Source organism: Cebus imitator, unplaced genomic scaffold, assembly GCF_001604975.1.
Source record: "Cebus imitator isolate Cc_AM_T3 unplaced genomic scaffold, Cebus_imitator-1.0 Scaffold89, whole genome shotgun sequence".
NCBI lineage: Eukaryota > Metazoa > Chordata > Mammalia > Primates > Cebidae > Cebus > Cebus imitator.
In genome coordinates, this window is record NW_016107404.1 from 3,127,977 (window position 1) to 3,146,216 (window position 18,240).

General features: G+C 39.5%; 1 long non-coding RNA gene across 1 annotated transcript in view; it reads right to left on the reverse strand.

Moving 5' to 3' along the window:
* LOC108308925 overlaps window positions 1-18,240 on the reverse strand; it is a 162,234-nt gene that overhangs the window by 118,099 nt on the left and 25,895 nt on the right. The window contains exon 2 of the long non-coding RNA XR_001827110.2: window positions 11,444-11,563. This is a non-coding gene — a long non-coding RNA (uncharacterized LOC108308925). The remainder of the gene's footprint in view (window positions 1-11,443; window positions 11,564-18,240) is intronic.

The window sequence follows — 18,240 nt, forward strand, 5'->3', positions numbered from 1 at the left end:
GAGATGGGAGTCTTGCTCTGTCACCAGGCTGGAGTGCAATGGCGCAATCTCGGCTCACTGCAACCTCCACCTCCTGGGTTCAAGCGATTCTTCCACCTCAGCCTCCCGAGTAGCTGGGACCACAGGTTTGTACCATCACGCCCGGCTAATTTTTTTGTATTTTTAGTAGAAACGGGGTTTCACCATGCTGGCCAGGATGGTCTCAATCTCTTGACCTCATGATCCACCCACCTCGGCCTCCCAAAGTGCTGGGATTACAGGCGTGAGCCACCGCGCCTGGCCTGAAAAACGAATTCTTAAAAGTTGTTATCAGAAAGGAATGAAAGCACTTAGCATTTACCTTGCTGGACAGCAGTACAAGTTAAGAGTCCTGCCCCAGGTCTGTGTTGATGCTGCTGCTTTCTGTTGCAGTAGAGTCTAAAGGGACACTCCACAGAATGTGCTGGTTCACGAGGTAAATGACATTATGTTAATCAAACTAGTGAGCATGAAATAGCAAATGCTCCAGATGTTCTGCCAGGCCATATGTGAACTGCAAAGGGGATAAGCCATAGAAAATTTAGGGTGCAGCAGTTCACACCTGTAATCCTAGCACTTTGGGAGGCTGAGGCGGGTGAATCACCTGAGATCAAGAGTTTGAGACCAGCCTGGCTAACATGGTGAATCCCTGATTCTACTAAAAATATAAAAATTAGCTGCATGTGGTGGCAGGCACCTGTAATTCCAGCTACTTAGGAGGCTGAGGCAGGAGAATCACTTGAACCCGGTGAAGGGGAGAGGTTGCAGTGAGTGGAGATCTCACCACCTCACTCTAGCCTGGGCAAAAGGGCGAGACTCTGTCTCAAAAAAAAAAAAAGACAATTTAGGGTACATCAGTGACATTTTTATAGTCCATGTTTTTAGGCAAGCTGGTAAGGAAGGAGACCCAGGCATCTGGGATTCTCTCCCCTTCTGTCATCCACTGTGCAGCTCAACAGAAGAGAGAGCAGGCCATGTGGCGCCTCCTGAATCTCCTTCTTGAAAATAACACTTTTGGTAGTGGGAAACTCTCTGGAAGACGCTATCTTTACTTAAAACAAGATCAAACCAGACACCCTTTTCACATGGAGTGAGTCCTAAAACTGCAAACCGGAACCCTTTCATATGTGATTCCTGAAACTGTAAACAGAGACCTTTTCGCATGTAAGTCCTACACTGTAAACTGGAACCCTTTCACATGTGATTCCTAAAGCTATGAGCCTAAGATTCTTACATGTAAGCCTGTATAAAGGCAGAACATTCCTTTGTTAAATGAGCTGGGCTTTCGACAAATTACTGCCTGGTCTCCTGGCCGAATAAAGTCTTCCCTCCTTTATTCAGTGTTCGAGAGATCCGTTTCCCGTGGCCGCTCCTGCTACACTAGGACATTCCTTCAATGTAAAGAACAAGTTATTACATCATGCACCTCCTATATTAAAGAAAAAGGCACAGTGCTTCAGTGGTCTTTAGATATGGGAGATATTCTATTAGTTGGGTTTCCTATCTCAAGTTTCTTGCCCCTTGGTGTCACAGTTCAGAGAAATATTCCACTCAATCTCTCAGAGGGGCCCTAGTAAGATTAAGCCCTGCTGTCTGCAATAGAAACCTTCTCATTAACATTAAATCTTTAATGGGCTTTTCTCCTTACTCCTATCTCTGCAATTCTCTCTACAATGCCTCCTGAGATCACCTCCTAAACAAGTTACACCCAAATCCTTACCCAGGATCTACTGTTGGAGGAATCTAAACCAAGAGAGTGAATAAAGGTGGAATCAAGGAAAGTAATTAGCAAGTTATTGCAATAATCCAGGCAGAAGATGATGATCTATCAGTGGAGGTAGTAGCACCTATTAAAATAATAAATTGGGAGGACATTAGACTGAGGCAGCTCCAGCATCCTAGGTTCCCACTTAAGCAAACCAAAACTTAGTTCAGTGTAAATGCTCTTAACCAATCAGAAACCATCCACTAACGTCTAACTAGGAACATTCTATTACTTATGCATAGCCAACTGAAACCACCATCCAACTAACTTCCAATTTGATCATTTTAACCAATTTTTTTTGCCCTGCTTCCTCCTTTACCCTTTAAAGGCCTTCCCCTTATGCCCATTTACTGGAGTCCCAAATTGCTTTCAGTCTTGAGCTGCCTCATTCGTGAACTGTTGTCTGTTCAAACAAACTTTTAAAAGTTTTAACGTGCCAACATTTGTCTCTTAACACAGTGGAAGTAATTGGATATGGTCAAGTGTGATTGAATTTTGGATGTATTTTGAAGTTAGAGGTGTGAAGTTGGATGTGTGAGGAGGGAAAGAAGGAGTCCAGGATGTCTCTAAAGTTTTTGCCTGAATTAACTGGGATGATCAAGTTTCTTTCAAGTGAGACGGAAAAAGACTTCAGGAAGAACAGATTTTCTGGGGAAGATATGGAGTTCAATTTTGTTCAGGTTAAGTTTGAGATACCTAGTAAATATTCAAAACAGGCTTTCAAGTAGGCAGTCTGGGTACATGAATCTAGTGCTCAGGAGGAAGGCCCACACAAGAGATATAAATTTGGGATTCATTGGCATATGATGATATTTCAAGCAATGAGACCAAATGAGATCACCTAAAAAAGTAAATGTAGAGAGAAGGAGAAGAGGACCAATGCCTGAGCACAGGACCCCTCCAATGTTAAAAGCTGGAAAGAAGGGAAGGAACAGACAAAAGAGATTTTTAAAAATCTATCAGTGAGATAGGAAGAAAACCCAGGAAATGGGATATCCAGGACGCTAATGGAACCAAAAAATACAGGACATCAAAAAGGATGTAATCACATGTATCAAAATGTTTGCTGACATGTCAGATCAAATAAGAACTGGGTATTTATGAATGGATTTAGCAATGGGAAAATCAGCTCAAGCCTGGGGACATGTTTTTGGTGTTCAAGGATATTATGAAGTACAATTCATTAGTTCAATGAAGTTCAATGAATATCTGAGCATTCCTGAGGCTGAATACAATGCAGCCTTTCTCAAAAAGATGGGAGAAGACACACATGAAAAGAAGAACTCTTGCAATTAACTTTGGATACTCTGCAATTTTGCCAAAGGTCAGCCATGACACTGGCAATAAAATGTTGGAAATATCATAATAATAATAATAATAATATTACAGACGAGCAAACTCCCCTGGGTGCCCTGGTGGGAGAAATACAGTAACAGTACTTTCTCTTGGCAATCAAACTAGTTAATTTACTGAATGCTTTTTGTGATAATTTTGCTGTAAAATAAATTAGATAGTAGATTCTATTGAACAACCGTACCTAGAATTTCTAACTACAGAGTGTTTTTGGCTTGTTATAATCAACGGGAGGCCCCTAGATGCTCTGGAAACGATGGCTGGATTCAGGCTGGTGCAGCGACCTGACAATAATGCTGAAAGTCATCTGTCAGTAATCCCTAATTGTTCCATGAGAGCCCAAGAGAGATAATGCCAAAAAAGCCTTATACACAAAAAGCAACTGACTCCCAGAAAGGTAGGAGGCAAAAATAAGTCCATTTCATATGTTCTCTATCTGGCAAAAAGTTGTTCTGTGGCTAGTTTTAACTGTGGTACAAATAATAGCTTTTTCTATTCTCTTATGATAGCATTTGATTTTGGTCTAGGCATTACCTTTAGCTTACTTCATCAGTGATCAGTGTCATTTTCTCTTCTGATGGAAAATGTTATCTACTCAGCGTTTGCATTTCGTCATCTGCTATCCTCTTGCCAACAGTCATACTTGTTATAAAAATAGTATCTACCCATAGAGTTGTTAAACAGATCATGAAACTTTAGCTAAATCACTCAGGATGGTACTTGGAAAAGAGCTTGTGCTCTGCATGTGAATGTTACCTCCTGTTTTTATTTTACATGGTAAATGTTTAGGGGGAGATAAGATTTCGTTTCCTCATCCATTGCTAGGTTCCTGGCTGAGGGTCCTATAACATAGGACACATTAACAAGAGAAAAACACACAAATGATGTGACACAGGAAACTTTATAAGGAAATGAAGACCCAAAGAAACAGGTAAATGTGTATTTTTATGCTTAGGTTTGATGATGAGTGTACAGCCATAGACAAATATTATTGGAATAAAAAAGGGTATTATCTAATAGTAATAAACTGCGGAGAACTTAGGCCTGTTTGTGCAGACTCTCTTCTGTATGTCTGTGTCTTCAGAGGTAAATATGTTCCTTTGCTCAAAGTATAGAAAAAGTACCTCATAAATGAGTGTCTTACGATCTGCTTCAGGGGAGAAGAGTTAAAGAAGGTCAGAGAGTGACTTTCTCAGGGTCTGCTTCAGCAGAGAAGGGTAAGTGGAAGGTAAAGGTGATTTTCCTTCTGCTTATTTCTCAAATGCTAAGGTGTCATGTTTAGGGGTAGTATTTCCTGAACTTCATCAGGTTTTACGTTTGTATAGCCTATCTTTACATGAGTCTGTTACCTGTGACGATTAAAAATATGGAACTTATCAAATCATTGTGAGCATGCATTTTTCTAATTATGTTTCTTTTCTTCTCCTGTAGGGGTTCAGTCAGGGTGGTGGGAGAAATTACAAGAGAAAAATTATAGAAAAATAGGAAGGCTGGGAGGTTTTTGCAAGACCCCCAGCAAGGAATAAGCTGAGGACAGCAGTTCTTACCCAGAGGCAATTAGGAAGAAGTAAGTACAAAGAAATGTAAAGAAGTTTATCTAAAGAGCTGGTTTACTCAAGTGGTCCTAAGACTGACCTTTGAACATCCATAGGCACATGGCTGCTGTCTACTTGGGGGGGTCAACAGTGTTATTACCCACAAATGGTGTTTGCTTTAAGCCTCAAAACCTGGCCTTTAAGCATTCCATGAGTGTGTTGACTCAAAGCCTCTGTGACTACATCTATACAGAATAAATGCCTGTAGCACCAGCTGGTAAGGGCTGTGGCTGCTGACTCTTACTGCACCCTCCTCGGGTCTGTAAGCAGCCCAGAAGCTAAGCCTATTCTTTCACTAGATATCTGTGTCTGAGTGCATTTGTTTATCTGTCACTGGGTCAGGGTCTGCTGGTTAGATAATCTCTTTTTTTTTTTTTTTTTTTGAGGTAGGATCTTGCTCTTTTGCCGAGACTGAAGTGCAGTGATGTGATCATAGCTCATTGCAGTCTCAAACTCCTGGGCTCAGGGGTTTGAGTCTCAATCCTCCTGACTCATTCCGAGTAGCTGGGACTACAGTCATGCACCACCATGTCTAGCTCATTTTTTAATAAAGACAAATTCTTGCTATGTTGCCCAGTGTTTTAGTCCATTTTCACACAGCTATAAAGAACTACCTGAGACTAGATAATTTATGAAGAAAAGAGGTTTAACTGACTCATAGTTCTGCAGGCTTATCAGAAAGCATAACTGGGAGGCTTCAGGAAACTTATGATCATGGTGGAAAGCGAAGGAAAAGCAAGGCACATCTTCCCATGGTGGAGCAGGAGAGAGAGTGAGAATGAATGGGGAAGTGCCACACACTTACAAACAGCCAGATATCACGACAATTCACTATCATGAGAACAGCAAGGGGAAAGCCCACCCCTAAGATTCAAATACCTCCCACCGTGCCCCTCCCCCAACACACGGGGATTACAATTAGAGATGAGATTTGGTCTCCAACTCCTGACCTCATGACCCACTCGCCTCAGCCTCCCAAAGTGCTGAGATTACAGGCGTGAACCACCATGCACAGTCTAAAGATGAGATTTGGGTGGCGACACAGAGCCAAGCCATATCACCCAGACTGTTCTCAAACTCCTGGATTCAAGTGATCCTACCACCTCAGCCTCCCAAAGTGCTGGGATTAAAGATATAAGCCATCACACCTGGTCTATGCTTCTAATTCTAAATGTATGCATGTGTAGAAAATAATAATCCTGAAACTTTCAGAAATCCCACAAATTCTGGAGATGAGAGTAAGTATGAGCCCTTCACATTCTAAAAGGCCTGGATCAGACCTTATAGTCCTAGGACATCTGAGTGTAAGCTAAGCAACTGACATCTCCCAGGTAAGCTGCTATGGTTAGGATACGCTTTGCTCGGCTCTGCCAAGTCTCATGTTAAAATTTGATCCCTGGTGCTGGAGCTGAGGCATTATAGGAGGTGTTTGGATTGTATGGACAGATCCCTTAATAAGATGTTGAAAAGAGCCTGGTTCCTCCTCCTATCTCTTGTTTCCTCTCTTGCCATATGATCTCTACACATTATGAACAGGAGCAGCCGCCTGAAGCCCACACCAGAAGCAGATATTGGAATCATACTTCTTGTACAGCCTAAAAATCACAAGCCAAATAAACATTTTTATTTATAACGTACCAGCCTTAGATATTCCTTTACAGCAACACAAATGTACTGAGATATAAATTTGGTACCAGGAGTAGGGTGTTTCTATAAACATACCTGAAAATGTGGAAGTGGCTTTAGAACTGGGTAATGAGCAGAGGGTGGAAAAGGTTGGAGGGCTCAGAAAAAGACAGGAAGATGAAAGTTTGGAACTTCAAGGCCTTGGAAGCCCACCCACTGAACTAGAGTGGCTACTGGGACATAAAGTCAAAGGTGATTGTTTTGAGTCTTTAAGATTTAATATCTGCCCTGCTGGGTTTCAGATTTGCCTGAAAGGGGCTTGTTATCCCTTTCTTTTGGTTGAATTATCCCTTTTGGAAAAGGAATGTTTACCCAATGTCTGTTGCATTATTGTATCTTGAGAGTAAGTAATTGAGTAAGTTACTTACTTGAGTAAGTAAGTAATTTCATAGACTCCCAGCTTGCTTTGAGTCTCAGAAGAGATTTTGGCCTTTTGGGTTGGTGCTGGAACATGTTAACACTTGTGGGAACCATTGGGACAGAATGATTGTAATGTGAGAAGGACATAAGATTTGGGGGCCCAGGGGAAGAATGCTATAGTTTAGATAAGGTTTGTTGAAAGTCTCATATTGAAATTTGATCCCCAATGTTGGAGCTAGGGCCTGATGGAAAGTGTCTGGATCATGGGCACAGATGTCTCATGAATTGCTTGATGCTATTCTTGAGCAAGTTCTCATTCTCAGTTCCCTCAATAACTGATTGTTGAAAAGAGCCTGACACCTCATCTTCTCTATCTCATTTCCTCTCTTGACAGGTGATCTCTACACACCATAAGCAGAAGTGGCCAAAAGCAGATGCTGGTGCCATGCTTTCTGTATAGCCTGAAGAACCATGAGTCAAATAAACCTCTTTTCTTTATAAAGTACCAGCCTCGGATATTCTTTTATAGCCAACACAAATGGATGAAGATGTGAGTATTTACAGCAATTGCACAATTGTAAGAAAAACAAAACATATATCTCCCTTGCAATCTCATCTCCATCTTTCTCAGATTCATTGGGTCTTACCTTTGGCCCACACAGGGCATAGTTTATTTTCCAAGTCTTAATTTCCTTTGGAAGGAGGCTTTGCTGGTAAAGGAAACCAGAATATGTCACCCCAAAATATGCCTAATTTACATAAAAATTATTTTGAGCTGAAGGCGATTAAGCAGCAGCAAATGCAGGAAAAGCTCTCTCTGCCCTCCCCCTTTCTTGCCTAAAGGCAGGATATAAATTTTCCTCTACTAGAGAGAGCACTAGACACTTATCAGCCTAGAGATAACACCACAGAAAGCTGCAAACAAATCTTACTCCATTCATTTCCTCACACATTTTTACCTTCCTACAGGCCACCCTTGGAAGACTAAAACCACTTTTCTTTGTCCTGTCATTTCTTGACAAATTTGTTGGTCTTTGTTTGAAGATGCTACATAAGCCAGAGTTTTGAGCCACTGATTTGAGTTACTCTGTTGAGGTTTCTCCTGTGTGATATGCATTGCATGCATTAGAGTAAACTGTTTTTCTCTTCTTAATCTGTCTTTTTTGTTAATAAGTCTCAGCTAGAAACCCAAGATGGGTGGCCAGGCATGGTGGCTCACACCTGTAATCCCAGCACTTTGGTAGGCCAAGGCAGGTGGATCACCAAGGGTCAGGAGTACAAGACCAGCTTGATCAATATGTTGAAACCCAGTCTCTACTAAGAAAAAAAAAAAAAATTAGCCAGGCATGGTGATGTGCACCTGTAGTCCCAGCTACTCAGGGAGGCTGAGACAGGAGAATTGCTTGAACCTAGGAGGAGGGGGTTGTAGTGAGCCAAGACTGCACCGCTGCACTCCAGCCTGGGTGACAAAGAGAGAGACTCTGTCTCAAAAAGCAACAACAACAACAAAAAACACACACAAAAAACCCAAGATAGGTAGAGGTAAATTTGCTTCCCCTGTGCTGGTAACATGGACTGACATCCTTTTGAATGGTGGCAGCTTTGGTAATTGGGCCCAGTCATTCTTCTTGGAGCCCCTGATACCTCCCTGAAATGCCATGAAGAGATAGAGTACAAATTTGCTACTTCCAGAATCTCTAATCACCATCCCTTAAAGGTCTGGAGTCTCTTTCAGTTTTTGACATGTCTGGTTCCTGATCTTAGAGTTCCAAAGCCCATCCCCTCTGCTGGACTGTGTTCTTTTACAAATTTTCTTAACTCTATAAGACAAACCCCAGATTTTCATTCACTCTAGAGCTCAACTGAGACAAAGGGGTATGAGAGAGAGAAAAAAATAGCTCTTATACTGTAAGGCCAGCTGCCTTGCAGAGGGTTAAATGGACACATCCATCTCTCTCCACGCCTGATAACTGCGTCATCACCCAAGCTCGTTATCTGGCCTTGCCGGATGGCTTCCCAGCATCCGCCTCCGCATACCAGACCCAAGCCCACATTCAGCACTAAATTATGCATTCAACCCCCAGCCCACTGTTAATAAACCCTGCAGGAAAATTTTTTAAAGAAGCCCCATCAGACCCTGCCTGGTAACAGTTTGCTCTGTATGCCCCCGGAAGGCCCGCTAACCCAAGGTCCCGCCCGCCTACCCATGACCACTAGCTCCAGACATTTCCTGCTTCTTAATAGCCAATAAGATTGCCTTCACTTTGTTTCCCCAACAGTCAATCAAGGCCTAAGGTCCCGCCTGCTTACCCATAACCACTAGCTCCAGGCATTTCCTGCTCCTTAATAGCCAATAGAATTGCCTTCACTTTTTTTCCCCCAAGAGCCAATCAAGACCCACTTACCCAAAGTCCTGCCCGCCTACCAGTAGCAACTAGTTGCAGGCACTTCCTACTTCCTGACAGCCAATAAAATTGCCTTTGCTTTGTTTCTCCAATAGCCAATCAGTCGCCTTCCCTTCCCATAAAACCCCATGACCTAAACAGCCAGGCGTGACTTCTTTGGCCCCTTCCTGGACCACAGAACCTCGCCTGGGAGCTGAATAAATTGGCTTCCCATTTTCTCATACTTGCCTCAGTTTCCTCATTCTACATCGGCAATAAACCTTACATATATTTCTTATATGCCTAAGCTGTGCAAACACAACACAAATTCATATTTCAGTGGATTTTTCTGGAACATAGTAATAAAATGGGCCATATCATCTCTTGCCTCTTGCCTTCACATGTACTGCTGCTTCTACCTGGAATACGCTGCTTCCCCCTCCTCCTTAACTGGCTAACTCCTACTCACTTAGAAAATTTAAACTATGTCTTAATTCATTATTTCAAAGAATCAACAAAGATTAAAGATTTCAAGAACATAAATATACTTTCATATATGATATTCACCAACATAGGCTAAATTAAGGAGAGGGTGGCCTCCCAAGACCTGTGAGTAAGGAGAGATGTCCTTTCAGGGATTCCTACTTCCTTCCTGCAACATTCTCTTTTTTTTTTTTTTTTAAAGAGATGAGGTTTTACTATGTTTGGTCAGGAGACTGGTCTCGAACTCCTGCCATCGTGATCCACCCACCTCCACCTCCCAAAATGCTGGGATTACAGGCATGAGCCACCGGGCCCAGCCACAACCTCCTCTTCTTAAAGGCATCCACCTTTTCAAGGGTTGTGGGCTCCTGACCCTTTCAGTCACCCTTTCCCAAAGTCTTCCCACAGAAAAGGATCATTAATTGCTCATTTCCATCTTACTGCAAATGTAAATCGATGTGTTAAGTCTCCTGGGTTATTCAGACTAAGCCAAGATACTCTGATGGAATGAGAGATTTTGTTCCCAAATAAAGTGATGTTAAGCTGCAGGAAGAAGGATTTTACTTATTGCAGTTTAATATTAAGTGACTTTGGGCCTGCCCTAAACCCTCTCTATCAGTAAAATAATGCTGCATGTATTTTGATATTCCCAATAATTACTTTTGAAACTAAATGAGATAATGTATCTGAAAATGTCTATGAACTATAAAGTATTATATAAATGCTAGTGCTATTATTAGTGAGTTTTACCAATTAAATATCCACTGGCATTCAAGACAAATCTGGAGATCTGTTATTCATAATGCCTGGATTTCAGTTGCTGCATTCTGTATAATTCCATGTAGATTTAGAGAGAGTTTGACTAGTTTCATAAAGAAAGCATATTTCTTTAACAATAAAATAACTATGTTTTGCAATAATTTTTTCTTGTAATCTTTTTCAAAACTCTTTTGTCTCAGAGGGAATCTTCTATGTCATTCTTACTTCTGCACTAGAAAGCATTTTATTTTTCTATATAAGTTAAAATTTTTTTTCTCTCTGCCCCAAGAGCTATTTATTAAAATAACTCATTTCCTCATTTTCAATGAAAATGAAATAGATCCACCACTATCTTTTAATTAATTAGGGGGAAAGATTTTGCTTATTATTTCTTACAGTTGAATTACACTGATCTCTAGAGTCTGTGAAATTATGAAATTCAAACTTAAAGCTGCTGGAACATAAAATTATTCTGAGCTATGAAGTGATGTGGCTATGCAGTCTGAGTCACATGGCATGCAGCTGCAACTTCTCTTTTTTTCCTGTAAATAATTATGACTAAAGAGTGCCAGAGATTACAGCCTCTCAGATCACAGTCCACCTATCCTTAGGAATAAAATAATCTTCCTCAGAATGTAACAAGCTATAACCAATCAAATCACAGTAACATATGCAGTGGTCTCATATGAAAGATGCAATCTGCTAAACTTTCGCTTTCTGCCTATGTAAGTGAAACTTTACCTTCCCCACTTTAAAACACTAATCTCATTTGTCTGGGGTTGTGTCTCCTGGATGGCTACCCTTAAGCGTTGCACTGGAATAAATGCTATACTCAGTAATCTTTTCTGAATCTCATTATTTAAGATTGACAAACTTTAAGTCAAAAACAAAACAAAACTACATTTTTCTGCAATATTGAAGATGTAGTGTTCAATCATTGGTAGCATGCATTTAGTATTTCCTGCCTATCACCAAGGCACTATATCTTTCCTGTGATCAAATCTTATGAATTTGGGTGATTAAAAATGATCATTGCTTACCCATATTGAAAGTTTATTTAAAGATTTCCAAGCAGCTTAAGCTTTCCTCTTACTGGTTCTTGTGGATCTCTTTTCCCCTGAAGTCATAACATAATTTTGAAAAGTCGGCAGTGAATTACACTAGAAAAAAAAAAATACAAGAATCTGTAAATGTATTTTCTACTAAAGTGATATATACTAGGCAAGAGTATGGCTGCTTATGTGGCTAGGCAATACCCTCTGAACCCAAATTAAATTAGCCACTGAGTTTTTCTCATAATGATACCCTTAACCATAATCAATCATTTTTCTTTCTCTTTTTAAAATTTGTATTTATTTACTTGTTTATTTTTGAGACAAAGTCTTACTGTCACCCAGGCTGGAGCGTAGTGGTACGATTTTGGCTCACTGCAAGCTCCACCTCTGGGGTTCAAGTGATTCTCCTAGCCTCAGCCTCCCAAGTGGCTGGAATTACAAGTGTGAATCACTACGCCCAACTAACTTTTGTATTTTTAGTAGAAACAGAGTTTTACCATGTTGGCCAAGCTGGTCTCGAACTCCTTACCTCAAGTGATCTGCCTGCCTCAGCCTCCCAAAGTGCTGGGATTACAGGCGTGAGCCACTGTGCCCGGCCAAACAATCATTTTTCAAACTCAACCAACTGACCCCAAGGGACCCTTTACGTACTAAATAGCTCAGATTGTCAGAAAGTAAACTACAGGTCACGAGTCAGCATATTTAGATTCTGAAAGTCTTGGCCATTTTTCTGTTATTCATTCACTCACTCATTCAGCAAATATTTTTGGCTATCCATGTGTCAGGCACCCATTTGGATGAACAAGTGCCTGAGCTAAGCATTCAGGTGAATAAAAGAAATAGGATTCACTGCTTTCATGGAAATTACAATCAAGTGGGAAGAGAATAAACAATATATAAAACAAGATAATTATGAAGGATGTTAAGGAGGGAGACTGAATGGCACATGAAGAGAGGGTGACTAATTTAGATTGGATAGCCAGGAAGTGTCCGAGTACGTAAAATTTGTCTGAAAATCTGAAGAAGAAGAGAGAGCCTACCAAACAAAGAACTAAAAAACGAATGTTCCTGACCCATGGGACAGAAATGTAACCCTCAAAGCAGTAACAGGCTTGGCCTTCTCAGAATTTCTGCAAGAAGCCAGTGAAGTCACCTTGCAAAGATTATAACAGTAGGAGAAGTCTAGTCTAGCATGGCTGACTCCATTCTTGCTTCTAGTCTCACAGGCTGGCTGTCCTCACTCGTTCCTAGCCATAGACCAAGCTCACCATGGGAAGGATTCAGCTTATAGTTTAACTTTGAAGAAAGAATGGTAATAGTCCCTCTCTAAAATTGACACTCTCTTTGTCTGGAGACAGAAACCACCTTTGTAAGTCTAATGAAAATCCATAAGATTAGGATTACGGGAGAGGCCTGATTTCTGCTAAGATGTAGACATAACTTTTACTGTGCTGGAGATCACAAGATTTACAACTTCCCAATTGCTTCTAAGATAACAGCACTATTATAGAAATTAAGGTCTTTTGAGATATTTTTCAGACTTCCGTATTCTGCTGACTGACCCCACCCAGACCCATGACTCATGACTCAACTGGTCCTGTGGCTTCCACACAGAGGCTGGCTCAGTGCATGAGAATCGTTTTCCACATCACTATGATTTCATTCCCTACCAATCAGCAGCACCCCACTCCCAGCTCCACGCCTGTAAAATTATACATAAAACTGTTAGCCTCTGAGTTCTCAGGGAGGCTGATTTAAGTAATAAGCTCTCATCCTTCTGCTTTGCTAGCTCTGTATTTTTAAAATTCTAACTCTACTGTAATACTGCTGTTTCAGTAAATTGGCTCTATCTGCACATTAGGCAGGAAGAACCCATTGGGCAATCACACCATGTGTGCAGCTTCCTAATTGGAGGTGAGAGTGGTAGGACATAAAGTTAGAGACAGAAATAGGGCTACATCACGAAGCTCATAAAAATCAAAGGAAGGGGTTTAGCTTTTCCTTGAAATAGGAGAAGCAGCCACAGGAGTCTCCAGCTGTGGAGTTATTGGGTCTGTTTACATTTACAAGACCACTTTGGCTGCTCTGTGTAGACTGAATTATAAAACTGCAAGAATGAAAATAGGAAAATAATACGAAGTTACTGCAATGACATACAAGGGAGATATTGGTGGCTTGGACCAGTGTAAGAGCAAGGTAAAGAGATAGACATTAATGAATTTGTGATACATTTGAAGATAAAGCCAATAGTTATCAAAATATTAAATATTGAGTAGAGAATGAGGGAAAGAGAGAAACCAAAGATATTTCCTAAATTTGTTTAACGGAGGCACTGTGTTGGTAGCATGTCATTACTGAGATAAAGCTAAGGGAGTGATAAGTTTTGACGCAAAATCAAAAATTTTATGAAAAATAGGAACCCAGGAAAGAGAAAGTAATATACCAGAATAATACAGCTATCAGGTTGGAGAATAAAATATATCAACCAGTGTTAGCTAAATTACAATTAAGCAGGAAAGAAATGTGATTCTTCTAGAGATTACCTTTTTTTAATGCACAGAGAGCTAACAAATAGGCACAAGTTCTTTAATGGGCCATAGCTTACATAGTACAATGACTGCATTTACTCTACAGGAAGTTTGGTGTCTTGTCCCTCTTTTATAGGTTCCATGGCTTAGCAAAATGGTGAGTATAGATGACGGCTGAATAGACACGGATTAAATTTGATTGTACTATTTGTTATTCAAAGTCTGCTATTTTGTCTGTTTTTTCAAACAGGCAAATCTCTCAATAAAAATGTCACTTTTTCAATAAGCTTTCACCAGGTGATGCAATGAAACCTGGATCCACAAGTGAACATCAGGATTTGCACAGATGAAGAATACTTCTGTCTGGAAACCATAAGAACTAGTGCTGTAATTAATCTGACTGGATTCTAGGGATGATGAAGTGAACACAGATCACTGGGAAGTGGAAGATTAACAAGAAAATATGTTTTTTGCTATACAGTTAGAATCTGGGAGTTTGTGGTTTCTGATAATTTCTCAATCCATTTTACACTTTTATTAAACCTGTGCTATTAGAGCACAAGTTATTGGACTTAGATGGAGCCTGTTGTTCATTGCAAAACATGGCCTTCAAGTAAATGCTAATATGGCTTCTAAAGGTTAATGTCACCAGTGTCAGATTTTTCTAGGCAGCAGTTCAAAAGTTATGACATTTTCTGAGTTTCACCTGAGAAACTGCCTCTTTAAAAGTGCACCTGCTGCCAGAATGTGACACTTTTAGGAGCTAGACTCATTTCAACAAACTGAATGCCTGCTATATAGTAGGCATGCTGATATGGGGGGAAAAGGAGTGCTTGCCTTTGAGACAATAGAGATAGTGATTAGATCTAAAATAATCCAACCCTAATCCCAACCTCTCCCCACTGTTTAGTGGCAAAATAGCATAGCAAGGACAGGTAACATGAGAATATAAAGCAAGAGCCCATTAGGGGATCTTGAGAGCACAAAAAGGCTTCCTGGAGGGGGCGATAAAGCAGCTCAGTTTTCAGACATGAGTCAAAATTATGGAGTATATATTTCTGACATCTATTAACACCATCTGTTAATAGTCCATTGTCTCATATTTCTTGAATTTATATTGTATCATCTTGGAACAAAAAAATATATAATCATCCCTTGGTATACCCCTGTGGACACCAAAATCCTCAGATGCTGTCACTTATATAAAATGATATTTGCTACTAACCTACACACATTCTCCCATATATTTTGAATCACCTCTAGAGTACTTACATTACCTAATACAATGAAAATGCTATGTAAATAGTTGTTATACTGTATTATTTTTTAGTTTGTATTATTATTATTGCCAACTTTTTGGAATATTTTCACTCTGTGGTTGTTTGAATCAATCTATGGTTGGTAGACATGGAACCCACAGGCACACAGGATCTACTGTATAGACCCAGCACGAAATTGTATGATGGCACTCAGCTATAAGGTAGCCATCCCAGTGATCCATAACATGTTTGTATCAGTTGATTTTTCAGATTATCACATTATTAGCAGGCACCCAGGACTGGTTTAACAGTTACAGAATGAGAATCAGGTCTAATTATGCATAAAGGACTTCCTACAAAAGTGCCTTTTAAAAAGAGGCTCTGGGCCTGGTAGGCAGTGTCTCAGAGATAGGTAGTCTAATTGCAAGTTTAATTGTGTAATTTCTTCAGTGAAAGGAGAAAGGATTCTATGACTCTATGAGCCTATGAATAATAAGGGCACTTAATAATTACAATTGAGGAAATATGGTAAATCCAAGGGAAAATACTCCAAATTCATTATATCTTATTATCAGTTACAGCTGTGTACAACAAGGCTAATTGCAAAGTGCTTAGGGTAAAGAAGAAGGTAGGTTGACTTTAGGAAAACTATCAATGACTTGTTGTATCTCTACTGATTTTCTTGCAGGAGTTAAGGTTCTTCCCTTTGGGAAGAAAGGAGGGTAAAAGGGCTGGGGGTAGGAATAAACGCAGAATCAAGCAAAAGTGAGAGAATCACATAAGAAAGACCAAGTTGCAATTTGTCTGATTTATGCAGACAAATTAAGTTGGAGCAAAGCAGATGCAAAGATTCAATAGAAACTTAAGTTTATGTGTATGGTGACTTCTCTGAATGGGAGCCCAATTTGAAACCCCAGAATCCATATCCACAATTCAGGGTTCTTTCCATCATAATCTGATGGCTGCTATTTTTATGGTCATGAATTTGGAAGCTTCAGTGACGTAGAGTAAAATGTCAAAAGGGTCTTTTCAGCTCAGAGACCCCTTCCTCCAGAGAGAAAGCTGTTTTTCTTTCTCTTCTATTCACCTATTAAACCTCTGCTCAAAAAAAAAAAAAAAAAAATCAGAGGTTGTTTGCAATCCATAAAGAGTGTCTAGAGGAAAGACATGGCAGTTACTTTGGTCCAGGATTTTCATAATCTTTCTTTTTCATGCACCTCTCACAGTAATATACAATTTTTCAATTCCCCCTGGGAACTTTTAAATCACTAGGTAATTTTTACATACTAAGTTTATATATGTGTGTATGTTATATATAATTTATACATATATGAACTATAAAGTTGTCACAGTGATCAACTTTAATCATTCCTGATTGAGAAAGGAAGAGGACCCCTTTGTCTTTGTAAATTTATGTCTTGCTTTTAGGCAAATTAAGGAAGGGCAGAGAGCTTTTCTTATATCTGCTTCTTCTCAAATGCTGTCAGCTCAAAATAATCCCTATGTCAAAGGAGTATATTTTGAGGTGGCATATTCTGGTCTCCTATAATTATAAACTCATAATTACATTTTAAATTGTCTTAATTTATAGTTATGTTTTCCCTACATACACATACAACAAAATTAGGGAAGATCAAACCTTTAGGGGTAAAATCAAAACATACTTCTAAATGATTGTATTCCTTTCATATAAAAATTTAGTCACTTACAGGATGTTTGGAAAGACAGGCCATTCTTGACTATTCAGAGATCAGAGTGGACCTTCTTCTGAGTTTTCATAATCAAATTCCTGGACTTACAAAACATAATACAAAAGTGGCTGCTTACAAAATTAGTCATCAGTCAAACAACACAGAATCCTCTCTGCCTCACATTAGCCTTTATACTTCTCATTGCTTAAAGCATCAGTACCTGGACATTATGATATAAAATACAATGCAAATCAAATTCAAAGTGAAAATGCAAATATTGCACAAGATGCAAACTTTCTTAAAGTCATTGAAAGTGATAACGGAGAACTATTAGCATCAGAAACAAATAAGAATTAAACCACTCAACAGCTAAAGAGAAAAGCAAGAGCTATGATGACAAGTTAGGAGCCTCAAAAGACAATAATTTGAATATCAAAAGATTAAGAGAGGCCCTTAAGAAAATGGGGATTAAGAATGCCATGTCTTACTATAAAAAACATTGTTTTGCAATGTTACACTCCCAAACTATGGAATTTTTTCATTCATTCTAAAAATCAATATATAATTGCAGTTATAAATCAAATATTATTAAATGTAATTTATTTTCACAATTTTAATTTCCTTTTTCAAGCTAAAGAGCTATCAAATATTTTAAACTCTTCTTGTCCTTAATTCTCCTATTGTTCCTTCTTTTCCCATTCGCCTTCTGCAGTATTTATCATAAAATTTTGGCCCAGTGGTTAAGACGGTCCACAAATTGAGCTTTTCCCATTACCAAATAGTGTGAGATCATGGGAAACTTCTGTGAAAAAATCAGAAAAAACAATCAGGCAGAGCCATCTCCAATCTCAATATTTGGAAAAGGATGAAAGCAAGGTACCTTTGAGACAGAAATAATTACACTTGCTCCAAATTCTGGGCTTTTCTCAGTTCTCAATCCCTAAGCTGTCTTATCACTAGAGGAGAAAGTCTTCTAAAAAGAAAAATATAACCAGTAAAAATTTTCAGTCTATTTCTCCCTGCACCATCTTCTTCACCTAAAATCCCAAGTCTTTAAAATGAGGGTTTTCAAGCCTAAATAATATTCCTTCTATGGCTTATCCTTGAATAAAGTTTTGTTTTCTTTTTATTATTATTTTAATAGAGATGGGGTCTTGCTATGTTGCTCAGCCTGGTCTTGGACTCCTGGGCTCCAGTGGTCCTTCCACCATGGCCTACCAAAGCACTAGAATTACAGATGTGAGGCATCACTCTGTTTTCATCTTTTATGTCAACATCTCTTGGATGATCTCTTAGGTGATCAT